A 12,126-nucleotide genomic window follows, 5' to 3' on the forward strand; every position below is an offset into this window, starting at 1 on the left:
TGCTCTGTTGCCAGTAGCCATTGTTCTGTCTCCGTGCTGCTCAGCTTGCTGAGTTCCTCTTGGAAGTGGCTCAATGTTCTATCCCTAGCTCTGAATGTATGGCCACAACAAAGAGCGGGATAGAGGGAGCGACGGTTGCCAGAAGAGGCACAAGACATTTTAAAACAGGAAACCCACATTGTGATTCGAGGACCCCCCCCCCCACTTTGAGATAAGAAAGACACAAGGACACAGTATACAGGTGAAACTCGAAAAATTAGAATATCGTGGAGAAGTTCCTTGATTTCCGTAATTCAACTTAAAAGGTGAAACTAATATATGAGATAGACTCGTGACATGCAAAGTGAGATATTTTTGCCTTGATTTGTTATCATTGTGATGGTCATGGCATACAGCTGATGAAAACCCCAAATTAACAATCTCAGAAAATTAGAATAGTCAAGGAAATCAGCAAAACAAAGATTGCAAATGGAGCAAGATTGGACCTCTGAGAAGTGGAAGCACATTTTGCTTTGCATGTCATGAGTTGATCTCATATATTAGTTTCACCTTGGAAGTTGAATTCCTGAAATCAATGAACTTTTCCACGATATTCTAATTTTTTGAGTTTCACCTGTAGTGGTTAATGGGCAAGAAAAGGCCACAACTTTATTGATTACAGCATGTGAGAGGTATTGGCTTAGGCACTGGATAAACAGCAGAGCTTGACTCCACCCCCTCAGGGAGGGGTGAGCCTAACAAGGGTTAACCACCAATAGGGGGAGCCTGTTGATGCAAATACAACTGTAAGCTCTCCCCTGATGTCACCGGGGGTTGTGCCATGGCCCCCAGCCACCAGCAGGGCATCGGACAGGATCCACGACCACCGGATTCCTTTAACGGAATACCCATAAAGTGAAGGGGTAGGCGATTGCCACACCCTGCCCTCCAATACACAAACATATTCCAATGCCTAACCACCAATACCAGAAAGTTATGACGATTTGCTACGAGGTAGGTCAAAAACCAAGTGGCCGGTGCCAATTTGCCAATTGGGTAAAAACTCCTACCAGGCTCCTTGGGCAACCAAGGCGACTAACCAGAGGTCCATAGCAAGGTCAAGCACGAAGCGATGAACTAAAGGGAAGGGTGGGTGGGTGACCCGTTGAAACCCGGCTGCGCAATGAGGGGAAAGAGCTGCTGCGGCCGCATTTGAGTGGCTAAACCCCGCCCCCGAGCTTCCCTCCAATTGGAAGACTGACCGGGAAGCATGGCGCGGCAGCAATGACGGCAAGCAGGGGCCGAAACGCGCCCTGCGAAGCATGGGAACGGTTCCAGATCACAACCCCTCCCCCCCCCCGGGAGGAGGAGAGGCTTTACTGCCATGTTAGGTCATCCAGAAGAATTTGAAGACTTTCAGTAAAGTTGTGGCCTGTTTTGACCCCCCAAACCAGTCTCATTGGTCTCTTATTAGTTCGGTTGGGGTATGAAAAGACCGATGCCTGATCCTGCAAGTGTAAAGTTATAACAATACCAAAATACATCTCCATATTTAGAGATTTCGCCAGAGTTCCCAGCCTCCACTCTATGGGTCTTATTGTCAACATTTCCAACTGCATATTATTTCATAATCCATATTTTGTATCTCTCCATATTGTCTATAGTGATTGTTACATTGCAAGTGTTATTAAAATCCTGCTAATGTTTTCATTTGCTTACAGTGGTCTCCTAAATAAATTATAAATTCTCCCCATTTTTTATTGAAGTTTTTGTCTTCTTGGTTCCTGAGTTTTCCGGTCAGTTTTGCCATTTTGGCATAGTCCAACAGCTAGGTTTGCCATTCCTCTCTGGTAGGGACTTTATCTTCTTTCCATCTCTGGGCTAGTAGCATGCATGCAGCTGATGTCACGTACATGAAAAGTCTTTTCTGCTCCTTTGGGATCTCGGTACCTACAATTCTTAATAAAAAAGCTTCTTTTTAAAATAAAAGTTATTTTGAACGTTTTTTCAATTCATTATATATCATTTCCCAGAATGCTTTTATTACCTTACACGACCACCACATATGGTAAAAGGTACCTCCTTTTTCTTTACATTTCCAGCAGGTATTTGTGCTTGTCTTATACATTTTTGCTAACTTCCTAGGAGTCAAATACCACCAGTACATCATTTTCATATACAGTCATACCTTGGGTTGAAGTAGCTTCGGGTTGAGCATTTTTGGGATGCGCTCCGTGGTGACCTGGAAGTTATGGAACGCGTTACTTCCGGGTTTCGCCACTCGCGCATGCACAGACGCTCAAAATGACGTTGCGCGCATGCGCAGAAGTGATAAATCGCGACCCGCGCACGGGTTGCGTTTGCTTCAGGATGTGAACGGGGCTCCGGAACGGATCCCGTTCGCATCCAGAGGTACCATTGTAGTTTTCTTTCAGCGTACAACACGCCAAGAATTTCAAGTCAATTTTCCATAACCTTTTCCAATCTGAAATTTGGATATTATGCCCCAAATCCCTTGCCCAGTGTATCATTACAGATTTAACCCGTTCATCTTTTGTTGAACATCTTTTGTTTCCAAGGCATTACTCATTGTTGTTGTTGTTTAGTCGTTTAGTCGTGTCCGACTCTTTGTGATCCCATGGACCAGAGCACGCCAGGCACTCCTGTCTTCCACTGCCTCCCGCAGTTTAGTCAAACTCATGCTGGTAGCTTCAAGAACACTGTCCAACCATCTTGTCCTCTGTCGTCTCCTTCTCCTTGTGCCCTCCATCTTTCCCAACATCAGGGTCTTTTCCAGGGAGTCTTCTCTTCTCATGAGGTGACCAAAGTATTGGAGTCTCAGCTTCACAATCTGTCCTTCCAGTGAGCACTCAGGGCTGATTTTCTTAAGAATGGATAGGTTTGATCTTCTTGCAGTCCATGGGACTCTCAAGAGTGTCCTCCAGCACCATAATTCAAAAGCATCAATTCTTCGGCGATCAGCCTTCTTTACGGTCCAGCTCTCATTTCCATACATCACTACTGGGAAAACCATAGCTTTAACTATATGGACCTTTGTTGGCAAGGTGATGTCTCTGCTTTTTAAGATGCTGTCTAAGATGCATTACTCATTAGTCTCATTGAATACCCTTCCACTCATCTGGCTTAATAGACTCTCTCTCTCTCTCTGCTTTCTGTGATCTAGCTATCTCTTGTAAGCATATGGTGAAAACAGACGCCCGATCCAGCGATGCTATCTATTTCCTTCTGCAAAGCCCCGCCAGCTTGTTTAAGCACTCCATTCCAAAGGGTATCTGTCTGAGCTTTATGAAAATCCCTTTCTCCAGTTTGTTGTGCTCTCACAAGTACTGCTTACCTGCCTCACGCTGTCATTTCTGCGATACAACTCTGTCAATAACAGAGAGCACCCCTTCCCCCATGATTAATCTCTGGCTTTACACTGTGAGGTGGTCGTGATAAGATTTTTTTTTTTTACTTTCTGAACTCTGCACTTGCGGGTGAGGACCTTTTGTAACCCTCACGCTGGGCACTCTGGGGTAGAGGGCTCTTGTGTGTGCAGCTAGCATAAAAGGAGTAGCAACCTGAAGGTTATTTCTGTTGTCACGTCTATCAAAGTCTCATGATCTACGTGAATTATCACAGCGGGGAGCAGCTGATCTTTATGTTATCTCGCAGGGAAAGAAATGGGAATGGAAAGCCAATGAGTAAATTATAATGGCAGGCTTTTGCAAGTAGCAAAACTCTACGGAGGAAGAGAAAATGGTATATTCTCCTTCTGCAACTCTTAGCAGAGGAATCCAATGGTGAAAGGATTTTACGGAAAAGTGAATTCTCTATTGGTTCAAAGGTGGTGTGTGTGTGTGTGTGTGTGTGAGTGAGTGAGAGAGAGAGAGTGTACCATGCAAACATGAGCATATTTACAAACCTGGATGAGACGCTCGTGGTGCTGTGGTCTAAACCACTGAGCCTCTTGGGCTTGCCGATCAGAAAGTTAGTGGTTCGAATCCCTGCGACGGCATGAGCTCCCGTTGCTCTGTCCCAGCTCCTGCCAACCTAGCAGTTCGAAAGCACGCCAGTGCAAGAAGATAAATAGATACTGTTATGGTGGGGAGGTAAATGGCATTTCAGTGCGCTCTGGCTTCCGTCACGGTGTCCCGTTGCGCCAGAAGCAGTTTAGTCCTGCTGGCCACTTGACCCGGAAAGCTGTCTGTGGACAAACGCCAGTTCACTCGGCCTGAAGCGAGATGAGTGCTGCAACCCCATAGTCACCTTTGACTAGACTTAACTGTCCAGGGGTCCTTTAACTTTTTTATTTATTTATGAACCTATCTGTCTGTCACCTCCCATTATGATCCAGGGGCATAGAGTGGGGGGTGCCGGGAGTGGGGCCTGAGTGCACAATTTTTGAGCGGGTGCAAACCAAGCAACCATCACGCCGCTCCTATCTGCTATCCCAGGCCGCTCTTGTGAAGCCAAATTGTTCTCACTCCTAGCCGACCAGAACAGCTCGACAACAGAGAAGGTTGCTAAATTTTTCGAGAGAGCAATGAGACTGAGAGCTGCTATCTGAATGACATCAGTGTCGTCACCCGGATTCCTCGCCTAGGATCCTATCATTATTATCCTTATGTTTTATTATTAGTATTTTATTATCTCTGCTAAGTTTTAGGTACTGAGATTTTTAACCTATCTGCATCTGGTTATTATTATCTTTCTCCCTGTCCTGACCATCCCCCCGAGGTTATATTTATATTTATAATCTTTCAATTTGGCTGGTCTATTTACTTAACTGACCTGGAACAATCTACCAGAGAAAAGGCCACTGCCTATGGGACAGAGGGTCATTGATGAATGATAATGCAGCTTCTACCTAGGGTTTTAATAGGTCATAAGATTATACGGTAACTATATTTGTAATGTATTTTTGTCGGTGTCTGTCCTTTGATGCTATGGCCTGTTGGCTACGCAAATAAAGTCTTTGTAATCTTTCCACAGGCAAACCCAGCGTGGCCTGGCCCAGTGATCTTCTCCGCTTGCCAAGAGTCACGTCGGCCAACTGGGCTCCCCACTGCAAGGGCCGGGAAGAGGAAGAAGAAGAAGAAGAAGAAGAAGAAGAAGAAGAGTTTGGATTTGATATCCCGCTTTATCACTACCCGAAGGAGTCCCAAAGCGGCTAACAATCTCCTTTTCCTTCCTCCCCCACAACAAACACTCTGTGAGGTGAGGTAGGCTGAGAGATTTCAGAGAAGTGTGACTATCCCAAGGTCACCCAGCAGCTGCATGTGGAGGAGCGGAGACACGAACCTGGTTCACCAGATTATGAGTCTACCGCTCTTAACCACTACACCAAGTGTGGCCCTTCTTTGCTCCAGCGGGGGTGGGGTTGCTCTGGAGGCATCGGTAGCGAGGGCAACCGGCACTACGCTGCTGGTATGATCGTGACATATGCAACAGCTGTCCTGTTCTGCTGTAGGTTGCTGGCTTTTGTTTTCAACAATATCTTTTAAAGTTGAGCTCGCCCACCAATGCAGCCTGGAAGGCTGGAGTTGGGATTAAGTAACCTTAGGTCAGGCTTCCACAACCTCAGCCCTCCAGATGTTTTTGGCCTACAACTCCCATGATCCCTAGCTAACAGGACCGGTGGTCAGGGATGCTGGGAATTGTAGTCTCAAAACATCTGGAGGGCCTAGCCTGCCCTAGGTGGAATCTGCCTAGCTAGAGATAGAATAAGAGTAGAACTTTAAGGAATCTGGCAAGTCTGGGGAGGAGCCTGAGAGAATCTTAAGGGGTGATGCGCTGTTTCCAGTACTGTTACTCATTCACTTAAATGGGAAAAAGTATGGTGGTATGCTGGGAAATGATGATGATGAGAAAAATAATAATAATTCTTATGGGAATTCTAGGGACAGAACTACCGAAACTGTATAGAAACTTATTCATGTGTGCTACTACAGCAGCAAGAATGTTACTTGCCCAAAAGTGGAAAGAAGCAGAAGTCCCAGCAAAGGAAGAATGGATACGAAAACGTACGGAATATGCAGAAATGGCGAAACTTAACCGGAAGAATAAGAAATCAAGATAACAAACTTTTTATAAAAGAATGGAAATGGTTTATGGAATATTTACAGATAAACTGCAAACAGATAAAAACATTGTTGTAATAACCTGCAGTTTCATAAGAGTATATATTTAAAGAAGATAATTAAATGAGCAAATTAAATGAATTTGGATATGCAGAAGATATTAATTTTTTTTTTTTAAAGGAACCTCAGAAAGAGGGGGGAGGAAGTCAAATTTTGAAATGTTAAATTGATGGTAAAACTAATAAAATGTATAATAATAATAATAATAATAATAACAACAACAACAACAACAACGGGATTGGGGCCAGGTTTTTCTTACTTTCAGTCAAGTCCCACATTGCACCCATTTTCTTTTTGTCCCATAGAATTTACTGGAAACCATGAGAATTCAGCTAGCTCATCTCTGCATGTTTCCAGTCTTTTGCAGGTATATCTTCCCTGCATCTTTCTTTCTTTCTTTCTTTCTTTCTTTCTTTCTTTCTTTCTTTCTTCCTTCCTTTCTTCCTTCTTCTTTTTTTTTTGGGGGGGGGATAAGAGGCTGACAGTAAAAGTGCGATTGAACTGTATTGGCAGTTAAAGTGCAAGTGTGTGATATGATAAAAGTTTCTGTTTATTGATGAAATGTTTATTCTGCTGGAGCTTTTGCCGTTTTCCTGGATCTCTTATGGGTTATTGCAATGGTTTTATTGCCATATGGATAAGATCAAGTTTTGACTTTCAGATTATTATACACTCAGTAAGGCGAATTTGTGGAGGTTCAATCTCATGATTCCCATTTGGTTTTATTGTGATCTTAGATGGTGCTTTCTGAGAAGCTGCAGTAATGGCAGGTAAAACACTTTTGGAAACCAATAAACTGAACTCACACTTAAATATGAGGCTGGTTAAACAAAATGGAAAATTAGCAGTTCCTACAAACTGCAGGAAAAAACAAAAATACTAGCAGTTTACATGACCTCATTAATTTGCTGAATGCTCAGCATATATTCTGCTGAAGGATAATATGAAATATTTTTAGCACTAATAAATCTGAGGTAGAGGGGAAAAAATATCCTACCTTTGAATTACCATGACTATATTTTTGCACTCATCAGCCATATTTTAGTAAATTGAAGAAATATGAACACTGAAGCTTTAAATCTTAATTCCAAATGTAGCCAGCAAGCTGTCTTTTAACTTCAGCACGGCTCCAGGTAGCAAGGCTCTCGCTCAGTGCAGGAATTTTTCAAATAGGTGTCTTTAAGGCTAGGATAGAAGCATTCTTCCTGATATGCTTCCTTTCCATATGAGATGAGGGAGCATGAACAAAATGTGATCCTCCACATGCTTTTTGATGGGGGGGGGCATCTCCCTAAAAGTCTCAAGATGCTATTTTTGATCTACGTCTTTGTTTTGTTAACTGGTACCAAAAGAAAAACAATTTCATATCTTCTGATAAAACAGTATTCACCATTTTAGTACAATAGCTATAATCGCAATCTTTCCTGTGAGGCCTGATCGTCAGAATTACCCGTGAAAATATTGCTTTCCTCCCATCTGTCTATAAATTTATTCAATGGCTGTCATTCTTTCTTCACACTGAATAAGTTTCATAATCTTCCAAACTTGTAGCAACCAAAAATTATCTTTAGCAGTTTTCTATCTGCAAGTTTTTTTCAGAGCACAATTCTTCATGACATGGGAGCTGCAGACATGGGATATTGCAAGTGAAATGCAACCATGGGGCTGGATTGAGCCCATTGTGTTAGAGGAGAGCTGTTTAAACTCTCTCATTTTCTCCTTGAACATACCATATTTTTTGCTCTATAAGACTCACTTTTTCCCTCCTAAAAAGTAAGGGGAAATGTGTGTGCGTCTTATGGAGCGAATGCAGGCTTCGCAGCTATCCCAGAAGCCAGAACAGCAAGAGGGATTGCTGCTTTCGCTGCGCAGCGAGCCCTCTTGTTGTTCTGGATTCTGAAATTTAGAATATTTTTTTTCTTGTTTTCCTCCTCCAAAAACTAGGTGCGTCTTGTGGTCTGGAGCGAAAAATATGGTACTTCCTCTGAAGCTTGTCTCCATCCTGCAAGGGAAATAGAAGGTACCTAAAACAACAAGGACTCTTGTGGTGCCTTGAAGACTGATGAATGGATAAAAAAACCTTATGGAATATGCAGAAATGGCGAAACTTACCAGAAGAATAAGAAATCAAGATAACACACTTTTTATAAAAGAAGGGAAACTGTGGAATATTTACAGATAAATTGCCAACAGATTAAAACATTAGCAGATGATTGTAATAACCTGCAGTTTCCTAAGAGTATTTATTTAAAGTAGATAATTAAATGAACAAATTAAATGAATTTGGATATGCAGGATATATTAAAAAATAAATTTAAGGAACCGCAGAAAGAGGGGGAAGGAAGTCAAACTTTGAAATGTTAAATTGATTGTAAATCTAATGAAATGTATACACTTGAAAAGTATAAATAAAAACTTGAAGACTGATGAATTTATTACGGAAGAAGCTTTGTGAATTATAGTCCCCTTCATCAGATGCACAGTGCTATTCTGATACACACAAACAGAGTTATTATGGGGTCAAAAGAAAATGAAATGCAGAAAGTATAGACAGTGATAATTATGTTATTAACACCGGCCATTAGGAAAAAAACTCACACAGATGTTGAAAACACAGCCATCCTGCCAACAGCAAACCAATTAACATTTGTAGTGTGATTACTCCCCCCAAAATAATATTTGTGCCAATTCAGTTCACAACCGCTAGCACTGATCTTTTTTTTAAAAAAACAAACAAACACAATCTAATCCTTTTGTTCATGTAGCAGTCACCATTTAAAGTTTCTTCATACAAGGATGGAGACTTTAAGGTCAGTAACCATTTCCCAGGAGCTTGAAACCGTTATAGAACTGACACAAAAAATCCGGGAGCTAAAAGGAATCCCCATTTCACGAACAATTCCCCACCCAAATCCAGGAGCCATGGCTTCACCTATCTTGTAAGCAAAGCCTGAATCCTAATGTTCAGGAGGAAGAGCAGACTATGAAGTTATGTCCTTTCCTACTTCCTCTTCTATGTAAAGTGGCTGATCAGAGGGATTTCAGCTTCTTTTTGGAGACCTTGTGTATACATGCTAAAGGATCAGGGCTGCACTATCCTTTAGGGGTAATACATCTCTTTGGCCAATTGACCCATTTGCAACTAGAGAGCCTGTTGTGGATACCATGCACATGTGGGAGGTGGGTGGCGCTGTGGTCTAAACCACTGAGCTTCCTGGGCCTGCCGACTGGAAGGTCTGAGGTTCGAATCCCCACAATGGTATGAGCTCTCGTTGCTCTGCCCCAGCTCCTGCCAACCTAGCAGTTCGAAAGCACACCAGTTCAAGTAGATAAATAGGTACCGCTGCAGTGGGAAGGTAAACAGCATTTACATGCGCTCTGGTTTCCATCGCGGTGTTCCGTTGTGCAAGAAGTGGTTTAGTCCTGCTGGCCACATGACCTGGAAATATTTCTGTGGACAAATGCCGGCTCCCTCGGCCGGAAAAGCGAGATGAGCGCCGCAACCCCACAGTTGCCTTTGACTGGACTTAACCGTCCAGAGGTCCTTTACCTTTACCTTCTGCCATACTGTACACATACTGCAACCAAGCACAGACCACAACCCATTCTATTGGCATTAGAAAAACAATTATTTAAAGCCTAATTTTAGTAAAGGGGCCACCAGGGGAGGCCTCTGTGGGCACATGTTTTCCCATGGCCATCACGTTGACAATGCAGGTTTTGAGACAGAACAACAGCAAAAGTATTGCGTCAGAGAGAATGTAATGTCCTTCCACAAAACTTATTATAGCCAATACTTTTTTTTTTTTTTTTGCTAAATATCTATTGTTTCTCTGCCTGCACCTCCACCATCTGGTCTAATTTCTTTTTTAGATCTTATTATACTAAGCAGGAACTTTTAACATTCTACAATAGATGCAGATTTATGTGCCTACACACAGAAGACTAACCTTTGCCTAAAAGAAATCTGTTGTACGATAGACAAAGAGTGGTGTGTTTTGTTCTTGTGGTCTTTATCCAGATTGTGGACCTGAGTGGAGGGGTGTATTTGTATAAAGGAATAATAAGGCTCAAACTTTTCAAAACATACCACAGATTTAACACAAAGTGCATGGAAGTGACCAGAGAGAAACTATTTTTTATTATTTTGGTGTCATCATGACTCAGAAGGATACTGTTGCGATCTGTAAAACGTCTTAAAAGAGAAAAGGCTGCTGCAGATTACGTGCCAACATGCCCAGAATGAAATGGCCCAAAATGCTCAGTCCCATAATATTCTGAAATACTGGCAACACCATTTAATTCTTTGGATAATGAAAGCAATTTAGGGCATTATAATTTAGGATGTAAATGTTAGGAATGCAATCGGTGCCATATAAGTGCAGCACAAAGATAGTATGAAACTATGGCCAGGCATCTACGCATCAGAGATGCTTTTGGGCAAGTAACATTCTTGCCTCTGTAGTTGCCTACATGAATAAATTTCTATACAGTTTGGGTAGTTCTGTCCCTATAATTCCCAAAAGGAAAACCTCTGGGGTTTTTTTTTACAAATGTTATTTTAAACATCTTTTTCAATTCATTAGATATCATTTCCTAGTAAGCTTTAACCTTACTACAAGACCACCACATAGGATATAAAGAACATTATTTCTCTTTACATTTCCAACACTTACTTGATTTGGCCAAACCTCAGAAACTTCAGCTAATTCAAAATCCCACAATACCTCTCACAGATGCTGGGAATTGCAGCCACATTCAGCCCGTAAAATATCAGGTGCACTGGCTGATAATTCCCAATTCAAGGGCTCTAAACCTTTTGTGGCCTAGACCCCTGCTACCTTAAGAGATTGCCTCTGCCTACACCAACCCCCACATCAAATTCAGCCATCAAAGCAGGCATTGTTCAAGTTCCCTCACCACACAGGGTGAGCTCTGCAAGTGCAGCTTTCTCCCGACTGAAGTGCAGAGTGTTTGAAGACGCAGGGAAACCAAAATGCTTGTTTACAAAGCTATTGTATTACCAACCTCCCTGTAAGCTTGTGAAACATGGACCACTTATCAACGCCATCTCCAACTCCTCAAAAGACTCCATCAACGGTGTCTCTGAAAAATTTAGCCTATGCAAACTAGCCTGGCTGAGCTGGTTGAATGAATGTGGGCCATTATGAAACAATGGCCAAACATCATCTACGCATCAGAGATGTGTCTGTGCAAAATAGAGGTTGCCAAGGTGATGGGTGTGTGTGTGTGAGGTGGCAAGAAAAAAAGTGCCCTTTCACAGGACGCTTGGGTTTTTTTGGTGAAAGGTGTGCCAAGAAGGAGGAGAACGAGGCAGAACTCCATGCAGCGCTGGCAGGAGGAGACTGCACCAAGAGACAAGGAGACATGACTGAATCCAGCAGTTCCTTGCCCTGCATTTATCTCTGCAATAATTAAGGTCAACTGCAGTTAAAAGTAAGTGAAACTCCTTTGAGAAATGTTGTGAATGATTCTGAATTTCTTAATGAATTTCCTCTGGAATTTCTGCTGATATTTAGCCTGAGCAGGGTCCTCCAAATCTGCCCAGAAGTTCAATTTAGGTTAATTCTCTGACTGCTCTTAGACACCGGAGCATCACGTGATGGGTAGCTTTGGCACTAGACTGTTCAAGTGACAATATAGATTGCGGAATCTTTTCACCAGGACTTAAATGTGAGGTCAGTGCCAAACCAGCTAGTCGTGTGCCTGGGCCGCTGTTAGACTACTGGACTAGGACTGAGACTGAGACAGTTGAAACTATGGAAGTATGAACCTACCCAGACCCTGAGATCAGCCTCTGAAGCCCTTCTTCGTGTGCCTCCTCCTTGAGAGGTCTGGAGGGTGGCAACACGAAAACAGGGCCTCCTCTGCAGTGGCTCCCCATTTGTGGAATGCTCTCCCCGGGGAAGTTTGCCTGGCGCCTTCATTATACACCTTTAGGCACCAGGCAAAAACATTCCTTTTTAACCAGGATCTAATTTAC

At 42.6% G+C, this 12,126-nt stretch overlaps 2 long non-coding RNA genes across 2 annotated transcripts; one reads left to right on the top strand and one right to left on the bottom strand.

Moving 5' to 3' along the window:
* Positions 1 to 1,156: 1,156 nt before the first annotated feature.
* LOC308484993 lies at positions 1,157 to 11,244 on the bottom strand. Its single transcript, XR_013990276.1, has 3 exons — positions 11,151 to 11,244; positions 3,905 to 4,032; positions 1,157 to 1,937 (listed from the first exon to the last, which is right to left on the bottom strand). It is a non-coding gene; the product is annotated as an uncharacterized lncRNA (long non-coding RNA).
* Positions 5,806 to 7,036, top strand: LOC308485598. The gene is made up of 3 exons (XR_013990644.1): positions 5,806 to 6,005; positions 6,428 to 6,489; positions 6,784 to 7,036. It is a non-coding gene; the product is annotated as an uncharacterized lncRNA (long non-coding RNA).
* Positions 11,245 to 12,126: the final 882 nt, after the last annotated feature.

This window comes from Podarcis pityusensis (assembly GCF_964106645.2).
Source record: "Podarcis pityusensis genome assembly, chromosome: 9".
NCBI lineage: Eukaryota > Metazoa > Chordata > Lepidosauria > Squamata > Lacertidae > Podarcis > Podarcis pityusensis.